Raw genomic sequence first — 22719 nt, forward strand, 5'->3', positions numbered from 1 at the left:
GGAACAACGGAGGAGGTAACGGGCAAGGATCCGGAAGTTCGAACAACGGGACGAACCAAGGACTCACTAAAACGTGCACCTACAAGGATTTTGCGAACGCTAAACCCCGAACTTTCAACGGCACTGGAGGAGTGATCGCTCTAAAGCGATGGATCGAGAAGGTAGAGTCGGTATTCGAGATATGCGAGTGCCCCGAGCAGATGAAGGTGAAGTTCGCGGCCTGCACTTTCGTGGACCAAGCACTCACTTGGTGGAATGGTCACGTAGAAGCTATGACACTCCCTGTAGCCAACTCTATTCCCTGGGCAGAAATGAAAGAGATGTTGACGGCTGAGTACTGCCCCCGAGGCGAAATACAGAAGATGGAGCAGGAACTATGGAATCTCACGGTGCAGAATGGGAACATCGATGCTTACATATCGAGATTCAGCGAACTATCTCTGTTGTGCCCGGGTATGATTACATCAGAAGGAAAGAAGATTGAACGATTCATCTGGGGACTGACATCCCCCATTCAAGGGAATGTGATAGCTGCGAACCCTGAAACTTTTGACAGTGCGAAGAGATTGGCAAAGAGGCTATACGATCATAACCACAAAAAGGGCGAGAAACCGGTAGAGACTGAGAAGAAGAAGGAGAGTGATGGTAAGAAAGGATGGAACAACAAGAGAAAGGGGCGTCAGGGCCCCGAGACCTCTAAAAAGCAGCAAACGGTGGCAGTTAACGCTGTTACTGCGCCGGTTCCAGTCACATCACATGCTCCAGCCTCAGCTGCTTCAAATGCTTCAAGACCCTATTCCGGTAATTCTCCCAAGTGCAATAAGTGCGGTAGATCTAATTTTTTGAAGGTCTGTATGTAGGGATGGACCAATAAATTTTTTGAAGAGAGGCCAAAAAATAATCTAATTTCTTTTATGAGGGAAAAAAATTGAAAACTCAAAATATGTTATTTTGAAAGGGCAAAATAAATTGTTTTTAAAAACCATCTATTTTTTGATTTTTTTTTTGTTGTGGGGGCAGGTGTCCCCACTACCCCTATTGTAAGCCCCCCATGTTTATATGCATGCCCAAGCATAACATGAGAGATAGTAATGATATTGTGTTTCCATAATTGATTTTAATCTTTGTAGATCAAGTAGTCAAATTCGTTACTTTAAAACTTTGAAAGAATGTGCATTACATGAAAGAAAAATCAAAAGGACGGGAATTTTTTGTGTTTTTCAGAGGAAACATGAGGGTCATTTTTTCGTTTATGCGTGGTCTTAAGTTTTCAATTTTTAAACTTAAAATTGTTCCATTAAAATGATTTATTTTTTACTAACTTATTTTGACTTTTTTGAGTTGTTTCCAATGGGAACATCTTTTTATATGGCATCCTACAAATAAGAATTGCTATTTCTGGAAAGCACATTCAAGCCCTTTAGTTGATTTTAATGTTATATATGATGTTGATTTCAAATTTTTGGACAAAACTACTCCTTCTACAGGTTTAATGTCTTCCGAGTCTATTAGGACGGAGTGTAATATGGTATTTTGGCGTACATAGGACGATTCTACCCTTATTGTTGATGTTACTGTTTCTGATGGGGTTATTTGAAATACGGAAACTGTGATTTTTGCTCTTTCATACTATTGTATAATGTATTCCCTATTGATTGAAAATGCAAACAAAATAATTGGTACAAAGGATTAAGATCTTATGATGAAAGATTTCTGGTGGTGTTTGGAGAGATGTGTACTGAATCTGACCAGTCAAAAATGTCACTAATGGGAAGTTGTTTAAGATAAAACAAAGTCTAGGTGGTTAATTGAAAGTTCATTTCACTGTGGGTGATATTTATGGAGGTGCTATCAAACACTGCTGATGTCAAAAGGTTAAAATGGAGTGCTCAATAGTTAATGGACATATCACCTATTTAGGTTGTGATCATCTTAATTTATGTTGCTTTCAAATGATTGTGGAGTTGCTTCTCTTCGTCAATCATAGGTTTTGATGTCTTTCTTTGTTTTAGTCTTTTTAGAGTTGTTTATTTAGTTTAGTATGCTTGGTTTCTGTAATTTTCTTTTGTTCATTGGAGTCTTTGTATCAGTTTAGCTCCCTGCTAATTTTTGTTATAAAATTTATGTTAAAAATACACAAAATCATTTGGTTGATTTTTTATTAAAAAAATTGTATAATAATGTTGCAACTAACATAACGAAGATTGTAATTTTCAAATTCATTTATTTTTTTAAAAAGCTTTCTGAAAGATGTAAATAAATTTAAAATCATAATGGATATAAACTAATAAATGATTAAACTATTTCAGATTCAAATCAAAATAGACGATTAAATAAAATGCATTATTTATTAGGAAGTTGGATTTCATTAAATATAAATATGCAAGCGAGCTTAAAAGTGGCTTAAAAGTAGTATATTATATGGGCTAAAGATAAAACTTTTATTTGTGTTTGTCTCATACTTAAAAGTTAAAATTTACTTAATGGTTGTTGTTTCACGTATATTAGGGCGAAAAGAAAGCTTTGAAAACCATTAATTTTGATATTAATCTTTATAATGAAATATATGAGCTTTATATTTCTACTATTTGTACGATGTAATTATGAGCCGTATATTTCTACTATTTGTAACGACATAATCATGTTGCGAAAAAGAATAATACGTTGTGCGTTTTCTTTATTATAGCTTATAGTTTACTATTATATTATTTATTATTATTAGCATATGTTACTTTGAAAATTAACAAATACATTAAAGAATTAAAGAATGCATAAGAATTAAAGAATCCATTATGCATTGGAACAAAAATAAATCGTTGAATTGAAACTTATGTTGCATTTGTCAATATATTTCGTTTTAATTTAATATAACATATTTCATAGAACAAAATAATTGTTGAACTGAATCTAATCATTATTCATCCAAAGAAAACAAATTCCTGAAAGAAATTATTCACATTCGTCGCTTATAGCGGGTAAATAACTAGTATATATATATATATATATATATATATATATATATATATATATATATATATATATATATATTTTGCAGGACCACACATTTTTGTAATATGGGAAATGCAAAAACGAGGTTGACCTGCGAAAGTTATGGTATTCGGAGAAAAGTTTAATATTTTTGATCTAAATAGGATTTAATTTATTTATATAAAATATTTAATTTGATTATTTTTGGGATATAGGTAAATAAACCTCCTCCAATGATGGGATCAAATAAGATTCCGCTAAAATAAATGCACCTTTGTTGAAAACGGCATCATGTCAGAAAAGGAATCACTTTAAACTTGACATGCCTTATAAAAAATTAACGGATTATTTTTTTATTCTGCAACGATTGAATTGAATATCACTAGAAACTCAAAGCCATCCTAGGATCCTCCTAAAAATAACCTAACCAACGCAGACTGCCGCCCTTCACTTGCCGGTGATGAACGGTGGTTATTAACCGTTGCGTCACCCACGATTCTGACGGAGCTAGTCCGCATGCATCTAATATATGACGGTCCCCACCAGTCCACTACCGCCATTGATCTCTTCGTCCTCCTTGTTTCTCCCAAATGCATCATCCCTCTGCCAGTTTGTTAGGTAACATGATCCACAATCTCTCTCCTGATTAATAAAATTATTCAATCCACATTGTTTTCCATTCTTCTGCATTATGTCGGTTTTCGGATTCTATATAATTAAACTGACTTCATCTTTAGTCCATCACCATCACCACCTCCACAGTCCACCCACCACCATCATATCACCATTAGCCAGCAGCGATGAACACCCTCCTCCAGCTTCAATGCCCAACCCCAGTTGATAACATGTTGAGGAAAACTATCTCTCCCGGAGACCGACAGCTCGAAACCCCTCAGCTGGTGTACAGTCAAACGGTGCGCCACAAAACCCCGCCACCGGAGAAGAAAGGGTGGTGTTCTTGTGGCTGCACTGAGTGCAATGACCCGACGGTTCCACACGACTACTTTGATGCTGTTCTGGATTACATTAACGATATGCTCATGGGGGAAGAAGATGACCTGATCAACAAATCATCCATGTACCATGATTGTTCTGCTCTCCAAGCTACCGAGAAATCGTTCTATGATGTTATTGCCCAGAAACAGCCTACTTTTCCTTCCAGCATTGAAGCATTGGATCTCAATTTGTCTTCGAATCAATGTCCGGGAAGCCATTTTGTTGGAAATCCGACAGGGGTTTCTCTGAGGGGAAAGAAGAACCGGCAACCTTCGGAATGTGGTGGTTTTGAGCAACACAGGAGTAACAAGCACTTAGCGGGTGGTCGTCGTGAGGAAGAGCTAATGGATACTGAAATCACAGCCAAGATCGACAAGCTCCTACTTTGTCCTGGCTCAAAGGAAGTCGGATTGCATGATGAGCTCGCTTGTTGTCCCTTTGACAACCCTGCGAATCCATTAATCAAAGGAAAACAAAGAAGAAAGAGAAATGATCCCAACAAAGAGATCGTTGACTTGAAGAGTCTACTCACTCAATGCGCACAAGCCGTTTCATCAAACAACACACCAAGGGTAGAAACATTTCTCAAGAAGATACGTAATCACTCCTCTCCTCGTGGAGATTCTGAGGAGAGAATGGCACATTACTTTGCTGACGCCCTTGAGGCCCGTTTTTTAGGCACCGGAATGGATCTCTATGCAAATTTAGCCTCAAGTAAGATCACCGCTTCCGATATTGTTAAAGCTTATCAGGTTTACGTCTCGACTTGCCCTTTCAAGAAAATGTCTAATATCTATGCCAACAAAATGATTGGAAACCTCGCGAGAGGTTCCCCAAAGCTTCACATCATCGATTTTGGGATCCTATATGGTTTCCAATGGCCCTGTCTCATTCAGGGCCTTTCAGCAAGGCCCGGTGGGCCCCCAAGTATTAGGATTACAGGAATTGATTTTCCTCAGTCAGGCTTTCGTCCGGCTGAAAGAGTTGAAGAGACAGGAAATCGCCTAGCTGAATACTGCAAAAGATTCAACGTCCCATTTGAGTATCACGCGATAGCAAAACAATGGGATAGTGTTACAATCGAAGATCTCAAAATCAACAAGGACGAGGTTCTCGTGGTTAATTGCTTGTATCGATTAAGGAATGTACCCGATGAGACCGTACTTGGAGCAATGGAGTGTCCACGGGAGTCAGTCTTGAAGTTGATAAGGACTATCAAGCCACATATGTTCCTCCACGGGGTTGTGAATGGGAACTACAACACCCCATTCTTTTTGACACGATTCCGTGAGGCTTACTTCAACTTCTCGGTGCTATTCGATATGTTTGAGGCAGCATTGCATCGTGAAGACGAGGAGAGGTTATTGTTTGAGAAGGAGGTGATTGGTCGGGAACTGATTAATGTGATAGCATGTGAAGGAACAAAGAGGATTGAGAGGCCGGAGACGTATAAGCAGTGGCAAACTAGGAATGAGAGGGCAGGGTTTGTGGCGATGCCGATGAACCGAGACATAATGAAGGAGGTAAGGGCGAAGGTGAAAATTGGGTTTCATAAGGATTTCATGGTGGATGATGATGGACATTGGATGGTGCAAGGGTGGAAGGGGAGGGTGATCTATGCTATTTCCTCATGGAAGATAACATAGCCGTTTGATGGAGATTTATTTGGACTCGTCTTTTAGATGATACATCATTATACCTTAGAGATTTTGAGTTCAAATCTTTCTTTCACTTTAATTAAATAAGTTATGTTGTTTTTATTATCTAAGTATACCATAATAATATAGCAAGTTATGTTGTTTTTAGTATCTAAATATACAAAATAATACAGGACAACTATCGTCCTTCATGTACAATCATCATTTCTGTAACTTACCTCTTGCCAAGTTGAAAAATAATTTGTAATATAAACAACAAAGAAACTAATTAACTCATAAGTCATGATAGAAAATCGTTTAGAGTGTTCCATTTGGAAAGCAGTTAGGATCTAAAATTAGTTGTATAAAATAAGTATATTTTTTTATTAATATACGTGATCTATTTTATATTTATCCATAATTGCATTATATTTTGAACCTTTAATAACAACGTATTAACATTCTTTTACCTCTAATCGGAACATGTGATATTGTTAATATAATGAATGACCCAAAGAATAATAAACAATTTTCTTTTCAAATATATAACAATGTTTACCATATATTTGTAAAGTGTGATAAAAGTGTAGAGTCTCATCTAATCCAAATCTTCAAATGATTTGATCATACGGAACAGAGAAAATGTCATTATTGTACAGTACTCATCTAATCCAAATCTTCAAATGAATTGATAACTAAACTATTTTTTGTGTAATATGTCACTTAACTTACAAGTTGTCACTTAAATAAGTCGTTTTCTTTAATTTTAAACGATTATCCAATTAACGAGCTTACATGGAAGTGTGACATGTCGATGAAGCTTACATGGCATTTGGCCACATCACCGACTTTTTATAGGGAAAATGTCAATGTAGCATGATAAAATATTGACATTTATCTGATTTGGTCACTAAACTACTGTTTTGCACATTAGATCATTAAATTTACAAGTTATTTGTCAATAAAGTCACTTTTATTAATTTTTAAAGGATCTTTGGTTACCGAGCCTACATGGTTGGCTGACTTGTATGTGAGGTTTATTTGGTTATGTACCACAACCCTATCAATCAAATATAAATTTATTCACTCCTAAAAACTTGTATGAAAAAACAAAATTCATTATTATTTCATTACCAACTTTACTCATCTTTTTTGTCAAGCTCCACCACATGTACTCTTTATTTGTAAATTCTCCCCCTCTCTAAACTTTCTCCTTAGGTGATTGGATTTCTACCCCTTCCACCTTCATTGGAAAATCATAAAACACCACAACCGTCGGAAAATCAAAATCTATATTGTGAAGTCACTAGGAGAACAATCTAAATCTCGTCAACATCTTCAATACCATTGTGATGTAGGGATGAACAGTTTGTCCCAAATCTCAATCCCGTACCGGTACCGGTACCAAATCGTATCGAAATTAAAAATATGGGACGATAGTTGGTACTCCAAATACATGAAATTCGGGATTCGGTACCGCCGATACCGGTACTAGTATCGAAAACCGAGACAATTCCCGGTACCGATACCGGTACTAGTACCGAAAACCGGGACAATTCCCGGTACCGATACCGGTGATGTTAATTCGTATCGGTATTCGGGATTGACTTTCGATGATCAAATTCGGTTTACGAGAAATCGGGAACGGTATGGGTCCGGCCCATGCTCATCCCTACCGTGATGTCTTCCCAACACCCAACCCTTTAATCTTGTTTGCTTTTTCTATTTCAGTGGCAGAGATGCACACCCGTAGGTTGAATTTTGCTGAGTTGCAGCCAATATGTGGGTCACTAAGGAAATTATACAGATCATGGTTCCGTCAGTGATATTTAGGTAGGCATTAAAAAGAGACAGGGGAGGATAGAGATAAGATTTTGATTTTTCGATGGTTATGGTGTTTTATGATTAATCCAATGAAGGTGAAGACGGTAGAAATCCAATCGACAGAGGAGAAAGATTAAATAGAGTAAGAGATAGAGGGACGGGGAGAATTTACAGTCAAGAGTCCATGTTGTGGTGCTTGGAAAATAATGTTGTGGTGCTTGGAAAATAAGATGACTAGTGTTGGTAGTGTAACAATGTTGAGTTTTGCTTTTTCTTACAACTTTTTTAGGATTGAAGAAACCCATTGGAGAGGGTAGTAGATGCAGTTGGGGTGGTAATACATACCCAAATAAGCGTTCCTTACAAGTCAGCCATGCACTTAGGCTCGATAATCTGTGATCTGTTAAAAATTAAGGAAAGTGATTTAATTGACAGGTAACTTGTAAATTTAATGACCTAATGCGCAAAAATAGTTTAGTAACCAAATCGGTTAAATTGTAATAGTTGATTGTGCTACAATGACATTTCCTTATAAAAATGGTGGATGTTGATGATGTGGCCTACGACCACTTAAGATTCCTCACACATCACACTTCCGCATAAGCTTGTTAAATAGGTAACCATTTAAAATTAACGAAAGTGACTTAATTGACATGTAACTCGTAAGTTTAGTGACATATTGCGCAAAAAAATAGTTTAGTCACCAAATCGAGTAAATGACAATAGGTGATTGTGCTACAGTGACATTTTCCCTACAAAATAACATTTTCTTTTTAAATCACCTTTATATATCTAGGACCTCTGTATCGATCTGTTAGGCCGAAGCTGTCACATGTAGCACATCTGACCTTACTTTCCTGAAAAAGCTACAAAGGTTTAAATAGGTTATAAAAAGTGGAGATCCTAGGTAAAAGCCAAAGAGAATAAGGAGTATTCACAATTTTCTAGTCAGATTGATAATCTCGAGATAATTGTTGAATCTTGGCCATTAACTTCCCCTGAAAGACACAATTGTAAACATTGAAAGAGCAGGATTTTGGTGATCGATAATGCTAGAAGGCTTGATTTAAAGCAAAAGGCATAGGCGAAATGGGACGTCGAAGAAGACGAAAATAGAAAAAAAATCATTGTCTTATAAATGGAAAGAAGAAAAAATGTAGAATAAATGAGCTGACAATTGATGAAAATTGGAACATTGATCCCAAGTGTATTAAATATGAGATCTTGAAGTTTTTTTCTGACAGGTTTGATGAACGTGTTCCAGTTTGACCTAAGTTTGTTAATCACAATTTCATGAAGCTTTCCAAGTTGGAAAGTAAGAGCTTGGAGAGTACTCTGATGATGGATGTGATGGGTTTTATAGGTTACAAAAATCTAATTTTGGCGGAAACGCTTAATCCTTAAGTTAACATGCAACCTAAATGATCTATGTTCTCACTAGGATTTGCAACAAACAATTGAATATCAAGAATCCTAAAAGTATGTTGCTATTGTGGATGAGCTGAAGAGGTTGCTGGTAGAAGACTCGAACGTAGAACAACAACATACTGAAACACAGTTTTCGCACCACGATACCCTTCTGTTAGCAACACGAGTTTCCGTGATTCCAGTTTGTGTTCCGTTTGATGGGGTGACCATTCAGTCTCTAGAGAAAGTTATAAATTACGACCTGTTTCTTCTTCATGTTCAACCAACAATAGTCCTTATCAAAATTCTGGAGATCTACAAGAAAAAGATCGAGAATTCGAAAGTAGATAACAAGATTCGATTTTTACAAATTGGTCAAAAAGAAATATTTGAAGCAACGAGTGGATTGGAAAAAACCCGAGTAGAAGTTTATTAAGTTGGGAGTCTAGATCAAGACTCGCTAAAAATGTTTATCTTGAGGCAACCCGACTTTTATAAATTATTTTGCATTTTTGTTTTGTTATTAGTTTTTATTTAATTTTGAATAAAAAGTTATTTTGATGATAGGATAACATTAAAGAATAGGATAACTTGCAAGAATGGGGTGAGATATTACGAGAATAAGGCAGGAGGCATGACACACAAATAAGTGTGGGGTGCACATTTGATATGGAGCGATACCAAGTTCACTTTGCATTTGCTGCTATAAGTGGGAAGATATTGATAAGAAGGACTATTCGAGAGTCTGATCACCTTCTGTTTGGTCGATTTATTCAATGATTAGGGATTTTTTTTTCTTTTTAATCATGCCGTGAACCACTATTATTCACGACGTGAATTATCAATTCCATCGCGACTAACATTCCTAATATTTGAAGATCATTACGCGACATACATTCGTTAGCAACGCAAATGTGCCCATTTTTATTGAAAAAGGTACGATCTATAAGCAATAAAGTTAAGTTTCCAGAATTTATTAAGCCAAGACAATTCAAGAATTGTATCTACAAGTAACCCATGCCAATCATTCAATCTCGATACTACATACATAAGGGGAGTTTGTTCTCTTTTCTCTCTTTTGTTTTTGATCTTTATTGATTATTTATAGAATAAGTGCATTTGTAACATCTACGTCCAAGTAATGCTTTTCCCAAAATAATTACTTTAATTATGAATTGTGAAGGTTTTGGGTGGGCCACGTTGTGGTGGTTAAGGCTCCACGGTATGGCAATTATCCGATTAAGAATGTGGATATGTGTAGTGACATGGCGTGGCAGCCTATTTGCCACAGCGTGGTAGCCATTTTGGTGCAAACCCTAGATCTCCGGGTTAATAGCTAAGGTCATTAACTCCTAAGGCTGCCTTATTTGGAAGCCTCTATCCTCTTAAATCGATCCCCGCCCCAAACCCTAGCTTATTTGTGTGTGTGTTTTGAGTGTGTGAAACCATATTTGTGAAGTTTGAAGGAAGGGGAAGCTTATATTGTGGTTTCTCAGCTTGGTTCCATCTTAGATCCAACATCTTCATCACATTTCAGACCTTGTGGATGTATAAAGTCTCAACTTTTCTCCTTGTTTCTCTAGATCCTTTGGGTGCATATTTTGGCTTCAAGACCACGGTGTTGTTGTAAAGTGGTCTTGCACGAATAATTTTGGTGTTTATGCCTTTGGTGCAATAATTTAGAACTTTGGATTAGAGATCTTTACTTATTAGGATGTCTTAATGGATAAATTTGGAAACTTTATCCATCAAGACCTTGTGGAGATTCAAATATGAGCTTTGGAGCTCATGATATCAGGAGTTAAGAGCTTAATCCATTAAGTTGTCCTTGTACAACTTCCACAACATGGTGACTTGCTTGCCTCGACGTGGGGACTAGTCCAGTCGCGACTATGTTGTATAGGTTATGCCATGACGTGGTAGCATGTTTGCTACAACGTGGTAAATGGTTTTGATCGGGATCAAGTTGAATGTCCATAGCGTGGACATTGGTTGGCTACTACATGGAAGGCAGTTGGAGTTGACTTTGACCATTGATCTAACTGTTGACTTTTTTTCCTGGTTTGAATTTTATTCAGATGAATAGTTTTAGAAGATAAAATAAGAGTTCATATTGACTGTTTCCATAGGAGGTGTGTATCACCCGCTTTTTGGCTATGTAAGCTTGCTAGCTATTGACTGCATTTGTAAGGTGAGTCTTATTACTATACTATGTAGGATGTTGGTTGTCTTCTTGAATCTTGCATGGAAGACCAGGGTTTGGCCCCTGGAAATTATGTGGAAGACCAGGATCTAGCCCCTGACACTTGTACAATTAAATACCATGATTTCGCCCATGGCAGGAAGTAAGACAATGTTTTGGCCCATAACATCCGATTGCAGCTGAAATAGACCCATCAAGTAATGTATGGTGTGTGGTATTTTGGGGAACTCTCTAAGCTTTGTGCTTACGATTTTATTTTTAAAATGTTTTAGGTACTTTTGGTTCCAATGGAAAGGGCCCAACCTAATGGTACTACATCCCCTAAAGTTTTATTCCTTACTACTTATTTGATACACTTATGTTTTTGAGAATTTTATATGTATTGGTTGGTTTTAATTAAATGGTTATATGGTTTGGTGATTTGAAATCAAATTTTTACTTAGTATTTTTGGGACGTTATAATTTGGTATCCGATCCTTGGTTTGAGCGATTCAAACACACTTTCGGGTGTGTCTGGACTCAAACTGAGTATTTGTAATTTTTTTCTAAAAAGAAAAGACTATTATAAATAAAAACGGGTGTGATGCATGCAATCATTAGAGCTCAAGTAAGTGATTTCCAAAATACCTAGTTATGGATGTTACGCTTTAGTATGCTATTATGTGAGCTGCATGCTAGAATAGGGCTAAGGATCCCTTCAGGAATTGCATGATAAAATTGTGTGTTATTTGTGATGCATTATAGCCTAGGGAGTTGTTTTTATGTGCTACTTGGAGTCTAGATCAATAATGTTAATTGCTAAGTGTATGTTTTTGAATTGTACATGATTAAGATGATATAGCCTTAGAATGATTGATTTAGCCTCATTTCATGTTCCTTGTTTGGTTGCGGGCTTAGGGTAGAATCGTTTATTCGACAATCTATTTGATCATGTATTCTATATAATTGTCATGCACAAAGCAACCAACAGTGTTGGTAGAGATTTCTAGTAATGTGGAAGTGAATGAGAGGGGTATTCCTAGGAGAGTGCAGGAAGTATTGTAGTAATTTATGTATGTTGTTTAGCATAGGATTTATGATAGTTACCTTAGTGGATTAACCTAGAGGGTTTGGAATGATTTTTGAAGGAAGTACAAATAGGTGTAGGAGGTAGTATTGGACCCGTACTACATGAAGCATAGAATTCGTACTCAAATCAAGGAGAGTCACGAAAATTCTAAGGATCTTATAGAATGAGGGATTCTTCATGTATGTTCTAATCTTTTGTATTGCTAACTTTAAGTATGGTGGTGACTACCAAAGGTTCTGGTTTTGGTTCCGGTTTAGGCACTGATGCTGAACTAATTGATAAGAGGATACACGAGTTTATCATGTCAGAGACCACAAGTCGTGTCTTGGATACGATTCCTATGATGTTCGATACCATCAAGGATGGCATTATAGAGTTGTTGGATGAGCGCTTAGGGGGTCTTTCGTGCAAAGATAACAGCTAGTCAGTTTTGGGCACGAAATCTCACCTTTTGGAAGTTTAAGGCTTACGGATCCCCGAAGTTCTTCAGGAAGAAGGATCATATTTCCAACAGATGGTGGTTTACAGACATCGAGAGCGCTCAACGGATGAGTTTCTACCCCGAGGGATCGAAGTTGATGTTTGCATCTAGCCTTCTAAGGGATTAAGCTCGCAACTGGTGGTAGGGGATTGGTCATGCTATGAGAGCGGAGGCCATGACCTGGACAAATTTTGTTACCAGGTTTAGACCTGAGTTTGCACCCGCTATCAAGCTGCAACAGTTGGCGAGAGAGTCTTTGGATCTGCATCAGACGACGGAGTCTATGGTGGAGATCACCGCCAAGTTCAGGGAGAGAGCTTTGTTGGTTCCTCATTATGTTATGGATGAGGAGATGAAGAAGATGAGATACCATGATATGCTGAGGGATGAAATCATGGAGTTTGTTATCATTTCAAGATGCGAGACTTTGGAGGATATGCTTGACTGGGCTTGGGAACGAGAGATTGATTTGGAGCTTCAGACGAAGCGGAAGCTAGCTTAGGTTCAAGCAGCTGAAGGCCCAGCGAAGAGGCCCAATCATGGTCGAGGTCGTTGCGACAAGTATGGTAAATCGCACGATGGAGTTTTTCAATAAGTGGTTTTTGGCTGCTACAGATGCGGCAAGAACGGTCATATTAGTCGGGATTGTCCTGAGAGATTGTGTCTGATTTTCTTTCATTAAAATCAGACAAGCCACAAGAAAGCCGACTATCCGAGGTTATCAGGAGGAACGGTGGTGACACTCGCTCTAGCTACTTTGAGGTTCACATATGGCCGCCAGGGCAAGGCGGATGCTCTAGTAGTGAAGAGCCGAGCTTTCTAGTTGATGACCGAGGAGGCCAAAGCAACACCATATGTTTTCACTGGTATGTATCCCTATTATATTTTCCGATTCTAATTAGTTATGATTATGTTTTATTTGTTTAGAATTAGGGATGTTTCTAGTTAATGGTGTGACTGCTCATGTTCTTTTCGATTCGGGTGCAACTTGATATTTTTTATCATTTGCGTTTACCAAGAAGTTTGGTGATGCTCCCAGAGCATTGGATTACCCATCAGAGGTGGAGATTGCTGACAATCATACTGTGAGTGATTTGAGGGTTCACTTGAGTTGCATTATCGAGCTGTTATGTGAGAAGTATTTGATAGACCCGGTCCCCATTCCTTTGCGAGGGATGGAAGAAAAGGTTATTCATGGTGATGGCACTCAGTGAGGACCAACTATTTGCTCAGATGCGAGGGTTAGGAGGTATCTTCAGTAGGGGTGCTCTAGATTTTTGGCATATATCACTCGGGTTGTGGAGAAGAAGATTGTGGATGATGTACCTATTGTTCGGGAGTTCGATGACGTGTTTCCCAAGGATTTTCAGGGAGTGCCTCCTGAGAGGTAGGTGGAGTTCCGGATTGATTTGGTTCCGGGTGCAGCCCTAATAGTCAAGACGTCGTATCGTTAGTACCACCAGAGATGCAAGAGTTTTCCACACAGCTGCAAGAGTTGTTGGACAAGGGGTTTATCAGGTCGAGTAGTTCACCTTGGGGTGCACCTATTCTGTTTGTGAAGAAGAAGGATGGGTCTCGTCGTATGTGTATCAATTATTGGGAATTTAACAAGCTGACGTTGAATCCCTCTAATGGAATCACACCTAGGAACACCACTTGAACAATATGACAAACCCTAGAAGGGGGAAGGCAAAAATCATAAACCACAAACCTTATGAGGGTTTGTAGCCGTCAGTCTTGAGGAGAGGGGAAATAGGGGTTGAAAATTCAAGGCCATTAGGGTTTGATCCATAGCTCCCTATTTTATAGGCTCCTAGTTGTTTAGTGTGAAAACAAATGCCTTATTACTGAATTCTCCTATGTACTATTTCTATTAATTAAACTCTTTTAATTAATCAACATCCAGACCCTTTAATTAGTTAACTTTTAATAAAGTGGAAAAAATAATAGAGATCCTTCCTAATGAATTGTAACAAACTGACTGTCAAGTAGTTTGATGGATTCATGTGATATAGGAACCAGATCACATAAAAGATTGTAGTTTCCAGTCATATGATAGGATACTTGTGTATCCAAAACCTAAGTTAGGTTCTTATCAAAATTGTTTTGTAGGCGTCTGATAGTGTTGCAAGGGCGTGGAACATTTGTAAAATCAAGTTCCATTGATCAAAGGTAAGAGTGTTTCCAAATGCAATCATGTCTTGATCAATTTTAGGATATTAAAGAATTCGTAGAAGAAAGTTGGGAAACGTTGGCAACACCAAAAGACTTGTACCCGTATCTACACACAATCACTTATGGGGGTGCTAGAACTACAATCACATGCCCGTGGGACCTTCCCCTCATGGTACCCATGAAATTTGTAACAACTCGTGACATCATGACCTAGGCGCCCACAATGGATGAATTTTTGGGCAAGTAGACGTTTGTTATTGGCATGCCATATGTGTTGGATTAGGTGTCTAAGCCCATAACTATTTTGGTATGTACTTGACCCGATTATGAACATGGTCCTTTTGGGTTGCCTTCACCATAGCAACTGATAGGATGAATTAAGGAAAAAGAGGATTAATTATGATTTATTAATATATTATGAGAATAATATATTAATAGAGAAATCATATTGTTTAGTTAATATTGATAAATAATTAATTATTGTGGTCAACAGAGATTAATTAAATAAAGGGGACTGTTATGCAAATCATTGATAGTTGCATAAATGGGCTAATGGACTCCATAGAGTTGGAGTGGACGAAATTTATGGGGAAGTCCATAAGATTTCGTCCAAGGCCTCTAAGGAGGGATTCCATAGGATGCTTAGAGCTTAAGAAGTCATATTAGGGTTTCCAGCTAAAACCCTAGAAGCCTAACTATAAAGGAACCCTATAGGCTCCCAAAAACGTCTACAACCTTCTATGAGAAACCCTAGGACGTTTTTAGTGCCTCCTCTCTCTATCATTGTTCATCTTGTTGCCTATGGTGTTTGTGACTCCATTAGATGTGCAACATTTGAGGCATTAAACTTTTAGAAGTTAAGATCAAGAGGATTTGAGATTGTTATTGCTATATGACAATCAAGGTAAGATCTAAACCCTTTTATTATGACAATATCAACTATTGTATGCTAGATCTAGGGTTTATGAGCTTTGGATGATTATTGCATGTATATTAGACAAACTAGATCCAAAGCTTTAGTGTTTACATGTACACCATAGGATTGATGCAGTGCTCAAAACCAATCAGTGGTATCAGAGCCTAGGTTGTTTGTTTCATGTATTTGATGCATGTATGATCATTCGTTGCTTGAAAATCGAAAATTTTGCACTCTGCCTGACTGACTCGACGAGTCACTTGATGAACTCGGCGAGTCAGCCTGACTCGCCGAGTCCAGTTAGTGACTCAACGAGTCCAGTCAGTGACTCGGTGAGTCGGAGGGTCAAACAGAGGGATTTTCGGGATCTTTGCTGATTTTGGCTTGGGATAATTACCAAAAACGTTTTTAACAGTTAAAATCCGATTGTTTAAGTTTGGTATTGATTATCCTAATCCAAATAGTAGATAACTGTCAAAATTGAGATAATTACTTGTTTTATAAGATAAATATTAATTATTTTTGGTTTTGATTTGAATTATCTTGCAAGTAATTGAATTAGGTCAAATTTAGATAATCACCAATTATTTGATAAGTTGAATTATTTGTAATTTGATCTAGATAGGTTTGAAAAGTTTCAAAACTTGCCCTCAAGTTTTGGAATTTAAAATTTGATTAAAAGCTTTAATTTTGAAATATTAAATTCTAAAACCCTAGTACTTTTTAAAGTTCAAATTGCACCCTTATGGTTTTATTAAATTAATTAAGTGTCTAATTAAAAGAGAATTAATAAATCCATAAAGTAATGGTTTATATTTAATTAAGTTAAAAGTATAATTTGTTAAATTAGACCACCTAGTATTTTAAAAGTGTAAAATACACCCTTATACTATATATAAATTTAAAAGTCTAATATTATATATGTATGAGTAAAGAGTCATTCTTACCGTTAGTAGGCCTCATTCATGAAGCTGGTCTATAAGGAGTGCTTAAGGAAATTGCCTATAAAATGGCGATTGAATGGGTATACACTCTTACCCACTGCACTCTTGACCAGTGGAGGGTCGTTAGCCGAATGGGTAGGATAGGACACAACCTTCCATTATAAGTATAATAAAGTACAAAGTAACTAAAAGCTTTCATAAAATTCTCAAATCTTAGTTACTTTAGGAAAAATGTGAAATTGTATGATAATCCATGAAATTACACTTTGCACCTTGCCGAGACATTATTGGAGCGCGTGTGGTTAACCGACATACTAATTTGGGATTGGTAAGGTTAGAAAAGGGTGACTCGATGTTTTTCATAGATCAATGGAGTGTGTGTGGCTAACCGACTTATTGATTAGGTAATGATAACATGAGGGTACCAAGTACATTTGCATGGTTATTCACACCTTGTTTGTGATCCTCATCCCAGTCACAAAGTGAAGGGCATAATCGAGATTAAACATGCCATTCAAAAGTTCAATGAATCTCAAAAGATCTAGGAGTTTCTATTCATTTAAAACCTAAAGTTCATTTTCGTTTTTCATGGTGGAAATTGGTAAGTCGTCATTTACCTACCTTCAAATATTCTACAACTAGATTACAACATCCCTCTTCTAGGTTGTAGAGTATTGTGTTGGGTCCTAGCCTTAATATCTCATTTGGGTGTTTTGTTAAGGACTTAATCAACTAAACTTGAATCTTCTCCCGTTTTGTAGATATCAAACAACTATGGTTTTCCTAAATCTTTTGAAGATCATGTTCCACGATTCGATCGATGAACAAGAGATCATGCTTCAGTTCCTCTACCTCCTCGTATTGTTCTCCCTGACCCACAAGCTCAAAAGCTTGAAAAGTTCAAGATCACTCAAGCCCTTTTGGCGAGCAAACACAAAGATGGAAAGCCCGTGTGTGCACACATCTTAGAGATAAAGTCACACATCAACATGTTGGGAATGTTGGGTGTTGTTGTCTCCAAGGCGCTGGCTATTGACTGGGTTCTTCAGTCGCTTCCTGACTCATATAGTGAGTTCATAAAAGATTACTATATGATGGACTACGACGTGACCCTCATTGAACTCACCTATTTGCTTATTGCTGCTGAATTAGTGATGATTTGGCATGCCGGTCAAGCAAATTTGTCTAGTCGGTCAACTTCCCAAGCTTCCATGGACACTAGCGACACCGGAAGTCTAGAAAAGTCTTCTCTTCCCAATGGAAAGGGATTGGCCATGGTCGAACCGTTTGACCGGATGGTGATGCGTGCAAATAGCTACACCTAATTTTATATTTATAACCTAACTAACTTAACTAACTAAAATGCACCTAGGCAGTGTACCTAATTAATCTATCTACTACTAAATTAACCTAATTACTAACAGAAAGAAAGGGGTTTTTATCTAATTTTGCAAGTTTAGATTAACTTAATTCTTAATACAAATTCAATCAATTAACAAGACACTTCTATTAATTTGAATCCACTTTCCCTCAATGGTTTATAAATTAGTTATGACAATTACTGTTGGTTGCCAATTAATAACGTATTAGCAATTAAATTCCAAATTTACTAATATTCAATCAATTCATGTAGATCAAAGGATGTTCACACTTAAGTTAACACCGAATCAATTATTTAAAGTATTGGAGCTATGTAAGATTGATTTGCAAAACACAATTATATTCATAATTCGAGTTCTCTAGCACATCCTGGTTCAATAATTAATTACTTATCTAGGACTGGTTTGATCCTAGATCTAATAATCTAATGACCACTAAATTATCAGGTACTCTAATTCATGCAGATTAATAATCACTAACTACACAGAATAAGAATTTAAAGCAATCAAATATCAAAACAAACATGCTAGGTTCAATCAATCTAACACAAATCTTAACCAACAAGTAAATCAGAGGTAAAGTATTAACACCATGAGTTCTGGCTTCATCTAGCTAACAGAAGCAGCTAGATTTAGCTGGACATACCAGCAAACAAACTCAAATAACTCATATTCAAAAACATGATTAAAGTGTACCAAATTGTTACGCTAATATGAACTTCTCCTTTCCTTAGGTCTAACAACCAATTCCAGAACTCTTTTCCTTCTAAATTTCGTCTCCAGGAACCCTCCAAGGTAGCCAAAAGTCCTTCAAGTCGTAATGATCAAGGGTTTATATAGTTCTCTCAAAATTTGCGCTTCACGTCGAGAACAATGAATTCACATCGTGTATTAGCAAAAGTCCTTATCGGGCAAGGATTATTACTTCGCATATACTTATCCTCCAGAATCTTCAAGTCATGTCATGATCTTGTGGTTCACGTCGTGAGTGTAGTTGATTTTGTGGGTTTTTTTTATTCACCAAGTATCCAAAGCTCCATGTTTTGTCAAAAAAATGCTTCTATTTAGCTTTAAAGTATAATTTAAGCTTATAAGTATCATTATTCAATGCAAATAACCAAATTATTAATAAAAATGTAAATAAATATTGCCTAAAAACATGTATAAATATGGCAATATCAAAATACCCCACACTTATTCTTTGCTTGCCCTCAAGCAAATTTAATTATTTTTAAACTCAAACCTTCATTACCAACATCACATAGAACAATCCAACTCAAGCTCACCCATTATGCCAAGACCTCAAAGCATGCATTTGTGTCTAAAATCTTCCTAAGGACCCCCCCTAATTTAAAATACTCACAATCATCATAAACACTCGCCCACTTCTTTTGAACAATGCTCATTTTATGCATCCCTCCGAATCCATCCGCATAAAACTTTTTAACCTCAAGGTCTTTTTTGTTAAGCAACCCAAGCATACATAATCTAGAAATTAAAACTTTTAGATACCACAATGGAGCTCTTGGAACTCTTCACTTCTTTGATATTTGATCTTTGATTTCTTTGTATTCACCACATTTATGATTTTTGGTATCTTCAGCTTTTTGAATTTCTTCAGAATTTTTTTTGATCTTTGCTCTTCATACTTTGATTGCTCCAAAAGTTCTTTCAACTTTTCGATAATTTCTCTCTTTTTTTTACATGTACTCACTTTTTTTTCACTCAAAAACCTACATGCTTAAACAGGGACGCTTAACTTCAACCTTTATTGGTTAAGGTATTAGTTTTCTTGGATAAATTTCAAGTACAGACAGTTAAACATATTGCATCCCTCAAACTAAGCAAGATTGTGTTTTTGTCCCATGATTTCACTAGAATGAAGGGGGCCACAAATGCACTATAATGTATACTGGCTCAACCAAACATTTGAGCTCTCATCGGATCATCCCATATAACACTAGCAATTTAAGTTCAAATTATTATTATTACTAGATCTAATTATTAGATTATTATTTCAAATCAATTAAAAATTTTAAATTTTACCAAATTTTCTAGCAATTTAATTTTCTACCCCTACCCCACACTTATTACATAAAATGTCCTCATTGTATGCATAAAATAATATAAAGCAATAAAAGGGAGAAAAAGGAACAGACTCCCCTGGGATAGTAGAGGCATGATCAAACTCTAATGGTGTGGATGAAATGTGCATCTTGAATATGGACCTCTTCTTTAAATAAGGAACTTGGATCTTGAAACTTGCGAGATATGTAGATGTGGCAACAAAATATAGAATCGAGCCTTCAATCTTCAAAAAAGGTGGTACAAATCTCCAAAGCGTAAAGACAAATGTGGGAAAGCATACGCCACATTTTACGGTAGAGGAAACGAGCCATACTAATCCTCATAATATTCCCAAGAAGAAACATGGTGAACCATGAAGTAAATTGTATCAATGGGCTTCAATTTTATGAAAAAAAGGGAGTCACGACATGAAGATAAGGAACATGACGTGAAGTCGCTTAAAAACGTATACTGTAGATCCATTGATTTCTGGTTCATGACGTGAATATAAGGAACACGACGTGAAGTCGCTAAAAAACGTATGTTGGGCGGACAGGAACAAAAATCCTTCACTTCTTCTTTCAACTTGGAACTTTCACCAATGTCTTAATCCGTTAAGACGCTTCAAAAACTCTATTTTAATGACTCTTCTCTAACTCTACCCTCTCTCTTGACTTACCCCACACTTATTTGAAATTGTGGGTCTCGACTCTCGACTCTAAACTCTAAACGACACTTGGCTAGACGTATTCGCTCTCATCTCGACTTTCCTTCCCGTGACTGCTTTAGCAAATTTGAAAATAACCACCAAAGCAAATAGGAAAGTAACATAATACCTTAAATAGTATTACAATTCAAACAAAATCAACCAAACCAGAAACTAGAACATAAACTTAAAAGATAGAAATAAACAAAACAATCAATCATCTTCTTCATCTTCATGTGCTCCACTTGTTCCTACTCCATCCCCCATCGGTATCCAAAGTTCTTCCTACGTCAGGATATACGGGTATCGGGGTGGCACGGTGGGTGGTCGCACCACGTTCATATGAGAGAACATGGATTCAAGAATCTGAGTGTTGTAAGTCATCCCACCACGAAGATTGTCTAAATAAGAACCAACCTGATTTTGAAATGGGTCGGTGGGTACTCCACCCACATATTGTTGTGCTGCTTGACAATATCTCTCCATGTCCCCCCGGGCTCTCACATTTCTTCTTCGGGGCCTTGGTTGAGGTTGTTGCTCGGGTTGCCCATGTTGTTGCTCATCATCCTCCGGGGGTATCACATATCCTCCCTCTACATTCACTACAACCCTCATAACACCCAAAAATTGAATTGTCAAATCATTATCGGGGAAGCGAGTAAGGTTCCTAATAAAATTAGGAGTCAAATTGTTGCAAGACCGGGCAAGACGGGTGACTAAATTTCCACCCGTGATAGGACTCCCGGGCCTAGAGCTAGCCGCCTTCTTTCCCAAAAACCTCGCGAGCATATATGGTATGTCACAACAAATTTCGGGTGTAACTAAGCTCCATAAGTAAAACAAATTTTGTATCGGCACCTTGTCTCCATGATGTTTATGATTGATGGAAAAAGTGATGAGGCGATGCAAAAATTGATGAACGGGACTCCTGATCTGCCCCTCACTTGCATCATGAGCATTATACATGTGACTAGAAATGGTCCTCCAAAATTGGACATCCATCATCCTGGGAGTAAAATCCCGAACACATCGTTGCAAGAATGGCACAAAAAATGGTGATTGTGTTTCCACCTCGGTGTATAAGCCCATACGCCATGCAAAATCGTGATGATTGCACTCGCGATACACCCCACCTAACCAAAACACAAGCGCTCGGTTGTAGTTAAAATTGACGGACCGTTCTTCAAAACTCATGGTAGTGAAAAACTCTACCGACAACTCTCGATAAACTGGCTCTTGAATACTAAAAAGATTTCTCCAACCATTGCAAATGAATGTAAAGCCATATCCTTCAAACACCTTTGTCCAATATCTTATTAATTCCAAAACCATACCAACTCCTCAAAGCCATCCCCAATCCACAATAGGAGCTATTGCAAATTCGCGGTTGTATAACCATCCCAAACGATTTTCATAAGTGTTCAACAAAGCTCGTGACAAGTTTTGTGGAAACCAATATAGCTGGTGTATGTTGGCCACATCAATATGCTTGTCTCCTTGCTTGACAGCTCTTCAATGACCCATGTTCCTGAAATGACCAAAATTAAACAAAACAAAACCAAACACCCAATATATCTAAAAAAAACGTAATTGAAAATCTGTTAGCCCAGGCTTCACGATGTGAATTGGCGTTTTACGTCGTGAACCGCAGTCGGGACGTGAATCTGGAACGTGCAACATAAAGTCAAAATCCAACAAAATTTGTACCTGGGGTTTGTTTAGTCCACTAGTCTAAGGCCATGCATCCAGAAATTACTAACTAATCCAACCAAGTTTGGGATTTTTACATCTACTTAAACCCTAACCACTAAAATGCATAAAATATGAAGAAACTCATAAATTAGTGGATGAAACACTTACCAAATGTTGCTAGGAGACAGGAAATGCAAGCAATTTGTAAAGAAAATAATAGAAAATCGGTCGTGGG

General features: G+C 37.2%; 1 pseudogene across 1 annotated transcript; it reads left to right on the forward strand.

Moving 5' to 3' along the window:
* The first annotated feature begins 3367 nt into the window (after positions 1–3367).
* On the forward strand, positions 3368–5747 carry LOC145076728 (scarecrow-like protein 30 pseudogene; annotated as a pseudogene). The gene is made up of 2 exons (XR_013692774.1): positions 3368–3606; positions 3726–5747. The product of XR_013692774.1 is annotated as a scarecrow-like protein 30 pseudogene (transcript).
* Positions 5748–22719: the final 16972 nt, after the last annotated feature.

The sequence above is a fragment of the Lactuca serriola genome, chromosome 9, assembly GCF_051521515.1.
Source record: "Lactuca serriola cultivar US96UC23 chromosome 9, Lser_US96UC23_V15, whole genome shotgun sequence".
NCBI classification, from domain to species: Eukaryota; Viridiplantae; Streptophyta; class Magnoliopsida; order Asterales; family Asteraceae; genus Lactuca; species Lactuca serriola.